Raw genomic sequence first — 8443 nt, 5'->3', positions numbered from 1 at the left:
CCAACCGCCGCTCCGCCATCGCCAGTCCCAGATCTAAACCGTCAGCATCTCCGGTCACCACCACCCGCCGCGAATGTCGCCTCCAAGCTCAGAAAATACGTTGGCTCAAGGAACACCCGATCCAACAAACCGCCGGAAAGAGATGCGGTCGCCGGTGACGTCTCTTTCTCTCCGGCAAAGAAGACAGCGAAGAAAAAGATGATGAAGCTGGTTTCTTCTTTCTTCTTCTTAATCCATATAATATTATTATGTATTATTATTATTATAATGTAAAAAAAAAATGTATGGGGCCTATGGGGTAGCACGGCTACCCCATGTGATTTTCATAAAGTGGGGGACTTTGTCCCCCACATTGCATTTTTATATATATATAAAAAAAAAAAAGGAAATAGGACAGCCACTTTCGGCTATCCTATTAAAAAAAAAATAAAAATTCCTTAATGTGTTCCTATTATTGGATTAACGAAGATTTCACCAAGAATCAAGACTATTGAAGATGAAGACTCCAAATGAAGGTGGAGATTATTGAAGATGAAGACTTCAACGAAGATCAAGAAGTTGAAGATGAAGATTGTAGTCCCTTATTAGAAATGATAGATTTTTGTATCCTAATTTCTTTGTAAGGAGACTCTTGTAAAACTCTCCGACTCTTCCGATTGAGGTTTGACCGACCTGCACGGATTTGTCCGGTTGAGTATGTTGTATGCCCATGCTTCGTCATGGCACTTGTAAAAAAAAAAAAAAAAAAAAAAAAAAAAAAAAAAAAAAAAAACTCTCCGACCCTTCCGTTTGGGGTTTGGCCGACCTGCACGGATTTGTTCGGTTGAGTGTGCCCATGCCTCGTCATGGCACTTGGAAAAATCTCCGGCTCTTCCGTTTGGGGTTTGATCAACCTGCACGGATTTACCCGGTTGATTGTGCACATGCCTCGTCATGGCACTTGAAAAAGGACCATTGTGGTCGCAAAAGGGCCATTGTGGTCGCAAAAAAATAAATAAAATCCCGCGCTCCCGCGATGAGACCAAAATGGTCGCCCAAATACCGGCTTGGTGAAAAAGATGCCGTTGGCACAAAGAAAAAAGGACCATTGTGGTCGCAAAAAAAAATAATTATAAAAATCCCGCTCCTCAGCGATGAGACCCCTGTGGTCGTCAAAGCACCAGCTCGGTAAAAAAGATGCCTTTGGCACAAAAAATCTTGCGCAATATAGTGGCTTTGGGTGCCCGCACAGCCCCAAAGTGGTGCATTAAGGTATCCCTCGGAGTGAGGGTTCATTTTTAGTTATAGAAGTGGAGTTAGGAACTAACTTAGAATTTGCATATCAGGATAGGCATGCATTACATGCATATTTGCATTTTTTATCTTATTTTTTGCAGGATTTCTAAAAAGCTCACGGGATATGAAGAATCACTAGGGGACATGAAGAATCACTCGAGATTCAACCTAGAAAAGCTGATCAAGCTGCATAAAACCAAGACAGCCCCCTTTATAGTCTTTAAATGATTACGCCTTTTTGGTTGCACTCTTTTTCCCTTAGCTAGGTTTTTTCCCATAGGGTTTTTCTTAGTCTAAGGTTTTTAACGAGGCAACCAGCGTAAATCACGCCCCTCATGCTCAACTCAGACTTGAGGGGTTCATCACAGACTATTAAGGCATTCAGACCGGGGAGACTTTGCTTGTAACAAGTTGGCCGCCCGGAGCACATTTTACTTCTCGAACCTGACGACTCTCGCAGATTCAAGAAGTGGGGGACTTGTGATGGGTAAATACCCCAAGGGACTACTGTAGAAATACAATGTATATAGTCCATGTATTGTTGTACCCTTAAAAGGTCGGGTGTCCCTTAGAAATTGTTAAAGGGCAAGTGACCTTTGGGGAATATTATATTCCTGAAGGGTCAGGTCCTATTTCTATATAAAGGACCTGACCCTCCACTGTAATGGCAGACCCTCTCATCCCTTGCCTTTCGGGATCCTGATTCCATTCATCACTCAACTCTCACTCTCTCTCTCTTGTTCTTGGCTCATCTTCTCCAGGGAGGAAACCCTAGCTTTCCTCCCCAAGCATACACACTCCATACACTACATCATACTCAATCAAACACACGTGGTGTAAATCCGTACCCCCGTTTACATTTACACCATCACTTGGATTGTAATTGAAAGCTAGAGAAATGCACATATACAAAACTTAACGTATATGGCAAAACAATCAACCGGGTAGAGATTATAAAGGCTCTGATACCAAATGTTAGATATAAATAATCTAACCATACAGAATATATACGAGAAACCTGACCTCGTAGTAACGGAAGCGAAAGCCGTATTGATCTCCAGCCACAGTTGACGTAATGCCTCGACAAATACTTGACTCAGAACCCTAGATGGTGTACTGGTGTCTACTGAGCAGTATGAGTACCGTGAACTGTATGTGCTATACAATGCTTACCCTGTATCACATCAATACAGATTTATATAGGCACAGAGTCTGGTTGAATACCATCAATACAGATTTATATAGGCACAGAGTCTGGTTGAATACAACTACTACAGATTTATATAGGCACAGAGTCTGGTTGAATACAACTACTAGTTATTTATATAGGCACAGAGTCTGGTTGAATACAACTACTAGTTGTTTAGTCCAACCAAACCACTTAATAAACCTAGTTAACTTGCACCACTTAATTAATGCCCTAATATATAATATATAATATATATATTATTAGGGAAAATCTTACATTTACCACTAGCTTTGTTACCAAAATCGGTAGGGGAATCGAAATGCAAGCTCATTTATCTGTGCAGAAACCAAAAGGACACGGTGGTGTCGTTTTGGCACTTCATGAATGAGTTGAGGGGCGAGCTTTGAGGCCTGGGAGCAATGCCGTTTCCAGAGGCATTTGACAAATACTGCAGGGGAGCGAGTCACTATGGGCCTTTTTGGGATCATTTGTTGGGATACTGGAAGGAGAGCTCGGAGAATCCTGGGAAGGTGTTGTTCTTGAAGTATGAGGAGATGAAGAACGAGTCGAATGTTCAGTTGAGGCAAATGGCGGCGTTCTTGGGGTGCCCATTTTCTGCGGAGGAAGAAGAGGGTGGTGTAGTAGGTGGAATCTTGAGACTTTGCAGCTTTGAAAGCTTGAGCAGCTTGTAAGTTAACAAGACTGGTAAAGGCTTATTGTTGGGTAATTCCAATAATGTGTTATTCAAGAAAGGTAAGGTTGGAGATTGGAGGAACCATCTAACAGATGAAATGGCTACCAGACTTGATCAAATTGTTAAAGAAAGTTCAAAGGGACAGGGCTCAAGTTGTGATAGATGTCATCACATCACAATTAAGTCTGATCTATCTCTCATCTTCAAATATTATTGTGCTTTTTTCAAAAAAAAAATATAATTGTGCTTGTTATAAATTTATTATGTGAACATTATGATAAGATTAATTATATAACAATTGTAACGACTATTGTATTTAAGTCACCATTATCCATTTCCGTTATAGTTTGTTATTATATATACCTTTTGTAATATGTACAAGGTTGTTGGTTGTCGGTGAATAAAACTCTTTACTCTCCATATCTCTCTATTGTATATGCTTATTATTTGGATACTATACTCAATTCACCGGCTAAGAGCTAACAGGCTTTCAACACGTTACTACGGTATTTTTCAAAACGCTCCCATGGTGAACGGTATTTTTCAAATTGCCTATTTTTATGATTCACCATAAATTGCAGAATACTGCAAAAATAAAAGAATTTTTTTTTGCCTCCATTGAAGCTTGAACCCACTCCCTTCCAAGTAAAAGCGTAAACCAGGTGCCCCTATATCACAAGGTCTTTGACATTTTTGAGTTTAAATGGCTGCTAAATGCCTGCTAGGTTTTTTTTTCAAAAAGCAAAAACAAAAAGGCTCTCTCAATTTTTTTTCTCAATGGGTTTTGGGCCAGGCCCAATCATGCAGCACCAAGTTCTTTTCTTTGGACCCAAATACTTTATATAAAGCAAAGGGAGCTTACATTATGATCATTGTTTCATAAGACATTTGACTTTTTTTTTTAACAACAATGATCAACCTTTTCTAGGAAATCCAAATTACATTTTTATTCGAAAACAAAATAATACTCCACGTTGTATTGGGACTTCACTCGTCCAACCATCCGCCGCATCCTTTCACCATAGCAAAGTTATCCTCAACTTTCTCATAAGAATGACGATTCACTGCATAATGACTGTTCACATAATATTCTTGATGTTTAAGCTCCCGCTTGCTTTTCTCTTGATTCTGGTTGGACAATGGTGAGTAGTCACTTGAAACGCCACTGTTTATGGACAATGGCGAGTAGTCACACGAAACATCACCGTTTATGGACAACGGTGAGTAATCAATCGACAATTCTATAGGATGTTTGTCTTGTTTGCAAGGAAACGATACCGTCTCCTATGAGCCAGTTTTTCGCCCTTCGCCTCTTGCCTCCTACACAACTTGAACAATTGCTGGTTCAGGCAACTGGCCTTTTGAGATTTTATCTCCGACTTTTGATGACTTCATTTTTGGAGCTAAAGTAGAAATGTTATCCCTTCCTGTAGCAAGGCTCCTCTATTTATACATGTTCAATGAGCATTATTTCCAATTCCTTAATGATTCTCACCAATCCTATTTCTGATTTAATAGGATTTTATTATTTATGCTCAATAATCCGTTGAAATCAATAATTGATGATTTCATACTTTTATGAGCATTCTTAGAAACTCCTTGTCTTTATGTTATTGACTATATATTAAGATCTTAATATAGCAGGAGTGTATCATATCATGCCATGGATATAATGATATCACGGGATATCCAAGGATATCAGTTAATTTTTTTATTTCAATTCTCCCGCGATTACCGTGAGCCATACATGTACAACAATGTTTTATTTTAGAGCATGAACAACAAATGAAAATATTTTCTTCATTTTAAATTGTCATGAGATAATTATACCCTATTGAAATCCAACTACATTGCATTGCCTGCAGCAAATGCCCATGTTGGTCAAAACATACTGGTAACCTTTTATGATCATTTCCGAAAGATCTTCATATGCAAGCCTATACAATTTTCCTTAACATTATTGCTAAGGTTCCTTTTGTGTGTGTGCGCGCGCGCGCGCGTGAGCTCCGGTAGAGCCTCACTCTACCAATTGGGTAACATTATTTCAAATTTTCATAACAAAAACAATTCATTGCATGACAGTACAAATTTATATCTATCCCTGAAGTGATAGTCTCTTCCTTCATAAATTACAAATGGTAATTTTTGTTTCAAAGACCATCATTACTTTAATTTTGGCACTTTTTTGAAGGATCATACCATACTTATGATTATTATTTGGTGTGTCAAAAATGTTATTCTAAGACCCACACAGGTATTGATGTTTTTGTGACGTCATACTTGATATATTTTTTCAAATCTAGCTCTCTGCATATCAATACCAAAATTCCCCATCAACCTAGTACGTGTACACTATTTCCCATTATGCGTTCTTGTTCTTAGTATGCAGTCCAATTGTTATATCACCGCCATTTGCGTATCTTTTTGGGCTATATATAAGGTTATACAACTCCATCTATTTACATAGAGCCCATGATAAAGAATCAATAGATACGTTGAGTGCATATTGAAGATCTGTTTCACGGCATTAGGGGGAGATATACCCAAATTTAAATGACGAGAAATCCATGAAATGGAATGATCTTCATTATAATCCACGTACTAGTAAGATTGAATTAGAAGTTCAAAAGATAATCTATTTGCAATATTAGCAAATAATCTGTCAAATATATATACACTGATCATGTTGATCAGAAAAGAGTGACAAGGTCCCATAGATAAACCTCAAAATTGGACCAAATAATATATATCTCAATACACCTTAACACCAGAAGTGTAGGAAATATATTCATTTAAGAGATAAGAAACATAACACTAGATCTAGCAAAGAAGCATTGTCACTTTTGCCTTAAAAATAATTATGTCTTGAAGACATTTGTCCAAAAGACGAAAAAACCCTAGTAAGGTGCACCAAACAAACATAATACTAGGGATGCGGAACAATCATATCTTAATACTGGGAAATGTCAACAATCTAAGTAAAAATCGTCATGATTTTGGGAGAAAATTTTAAACTGTCGACAACATAATCGCCTATATATAGTTGTTCATTTAAATAAACTGGATCCAAGTGAGGTGCCAGAAGCATCCTCATTATTTAATATTTAAAGGAGCAAGTAAAGGCATAGCTCGATTCGCTAAATTCTCTTGATAAAATGAAGAGCAAATTGCCATTTTGGTCCACTGACTATATGGGTCCTCTTAATTTCAGTCCACGACTTTCAAAAGTGTTAATTGCATACCATGACTTTTCAATTTGTATCAATTTTGGTCACTCCGGCCAAATTTCGCCGGAAAATTTTAAAAGTTAAAATAATGAGGGTATTTTAGTCATTTCACATTTTCTTCTTCTTCTCCAGCGAATTCTTCATCTTCTCCGGTGACTTCTTCTTCTCCGACCAAAACCCCTACCCACACAACCCCCTGTAATAAGTCCAAATTCGGCTTGACCCGCCCAGTTGTCATTTGTTATATTTATATACAAACGCCTCTTCTTCTTTCACATTATTAATAGCGCATTCTCCCTCTATACAAAATACCGTGAGTCCGTCCAGTTGTGTGGGTTCGGGGCTCCGATTGTAGACCCGAATTATGGCTTCGGGATTCTCCTCTGCGTCTTCCCGTTTGGGGCGTGGATTCGATATTCGGGATATCCGAAACATCGTCGTCCGACGGGTTTAGCACGTCGTTCGGGTCGGAGCTGGGCTCCACCGGAACCGAAACAGAGAGCGAGGATGGCGGAGGTGGAGAAGACGATGATGATTTCATCGCTGAGTTGGCTCGGCAGATGGCGGATTACATGCTTTAGGATGAGGATGAAAGCTTTGAAGATGACAATGGAGTTCAAATTCCGCCGGAATATTCCCCGAAATTCATACAGGTAACGGTTAATCGTTCTCGTTCATCAATTTCTTCTCTCTGCTGGTTTAGTTTGTTGAATCGTCGTGAAATTGTGCTCTGTAGCCTTGCGGATGTGGATACGAAGGAAAATGGTGAAATTGCAATGCGAGCTCGGTGTGTTATTTTTTAGATCGTCGGAGAAGAAGTTTGCATCGTCGGAGAAGAAGAAGTCACCGGAGAAGAAGAAGAATTCACCGGAGAAGAAGAAGAAAATGTGAAATGACTAAAATACCCTTATTATTTTAACTTTTAAAATTTTCCGGCGAAATTTGGCCGGCAATTTGGCCGGAGTGACCAAAATTGATACAAATTGAAAAGTCATGGTATGCAATTAACACTTTTGAAAGTCGTGGACTGAAATTAAGAGGACCCCTATAGTCAGTGGACCAAAATGGCAATTTGCTCTAAAATGAAAACCATTGAATGTTAACCATGTTGGTTACAAATGGGTGCTTTTACGAAAGAGATGACGTGGTATAATAGTGGGTGCTTGTAGCACATGGGTTCACGCAAAAACCCTTGATTAATTTTAATCAAATCTCTCATGTACGATGGCATTTAGTTCCGCTATACAAGATAAGTGGTAGAATAAACTTAGATATGCAGCTAATAAATGTCATGACCACATTACAATAAGGTTATTGGACAGTATGATCTTTATATGACCTTAGGACAAATCATAATTGACTGAGTAATTCTTCTTTTGAAGAAGGAATAATGTGTCATTATGAATTCGTTAAAGGATTACGAATGAAGTTATTATTACCCTCATTTAGAAGGGATAATATGTACCATAAGTGTTCTTTATTGAATTGTAAATGAGCATAGAATTACTAAATTTGATCCTTGATGGATTTATAATTACAACATGTTTGTTGTTGAAATACAAAGGCTTTACTTAATAGTAAAGCAATTAACTGAATAATTTCCTTATGAAGCAAGAAAATGTAAAAATCAAAATATATCGTAGTACTTATTGAATCGTAAAGAGCTTAATGGTATTTGCTCTAAAAATGAATTAAAGGACTTAGAAAACCAAGTATTATCTCGACCTGCAGATTGAGTATTTCCTTGAAAAGTCAATCAATCTATTTTTAGAAAGATGTCTTTAACGCATTTCATATGGATAAGTATGATTGACTCATCACACTAACGGTTATATCTCTTGAGGAAGATAAGGAACCATTTAGACTCAAAAATGATACTAAGGATATTTTTGGGACTTGAAGTCCATTACTTCATTATTATTGGAACACTATAGAAAAATCAGAAGTTCCGTGATCGTATTAGGACTGACATTGTCCTTACAGTAAAATCACTTATAAGTCCTGGTATCCTCTAGTAAAGTTATGCGATAAACCAATGTGTGTTTCACATAGACCACT

At 38.0% G+C, this 8443-nt stretch overlaps 1 pseudogene; it reads left to right on the top strand.

Annotated features, from left to right (window-relative positions):
* Positions 1-509: 509 nt before the first annotated feature.
* On the top strand, positions 510-6966 carry LOC116004051 (annotated as a pseudogene).
* Positions 6967-8443: the final 1477 nt, after the last annotated feature.

The sequence above is a fragment of the Ipomoea triloba genome, chromosome 14 (assembly GCF_003576645.1).
Source record: "Ipomoea triloba cultivar NCNSP0323 chromosome 14, ASM357664v1".
NCBI classification, from domain to species: Eukaryota; Viridiplantae; Streptophyta; class Magnoliopsida; order Solanales; family Convolvulaceae; genus Ipomoea; species Ipomoea triloba.
The sequence above is the reverse complement of the archived record's forward strand: the minus strand, read 5'-3'. Positions and strand labels throughout refer to the sequence as shown.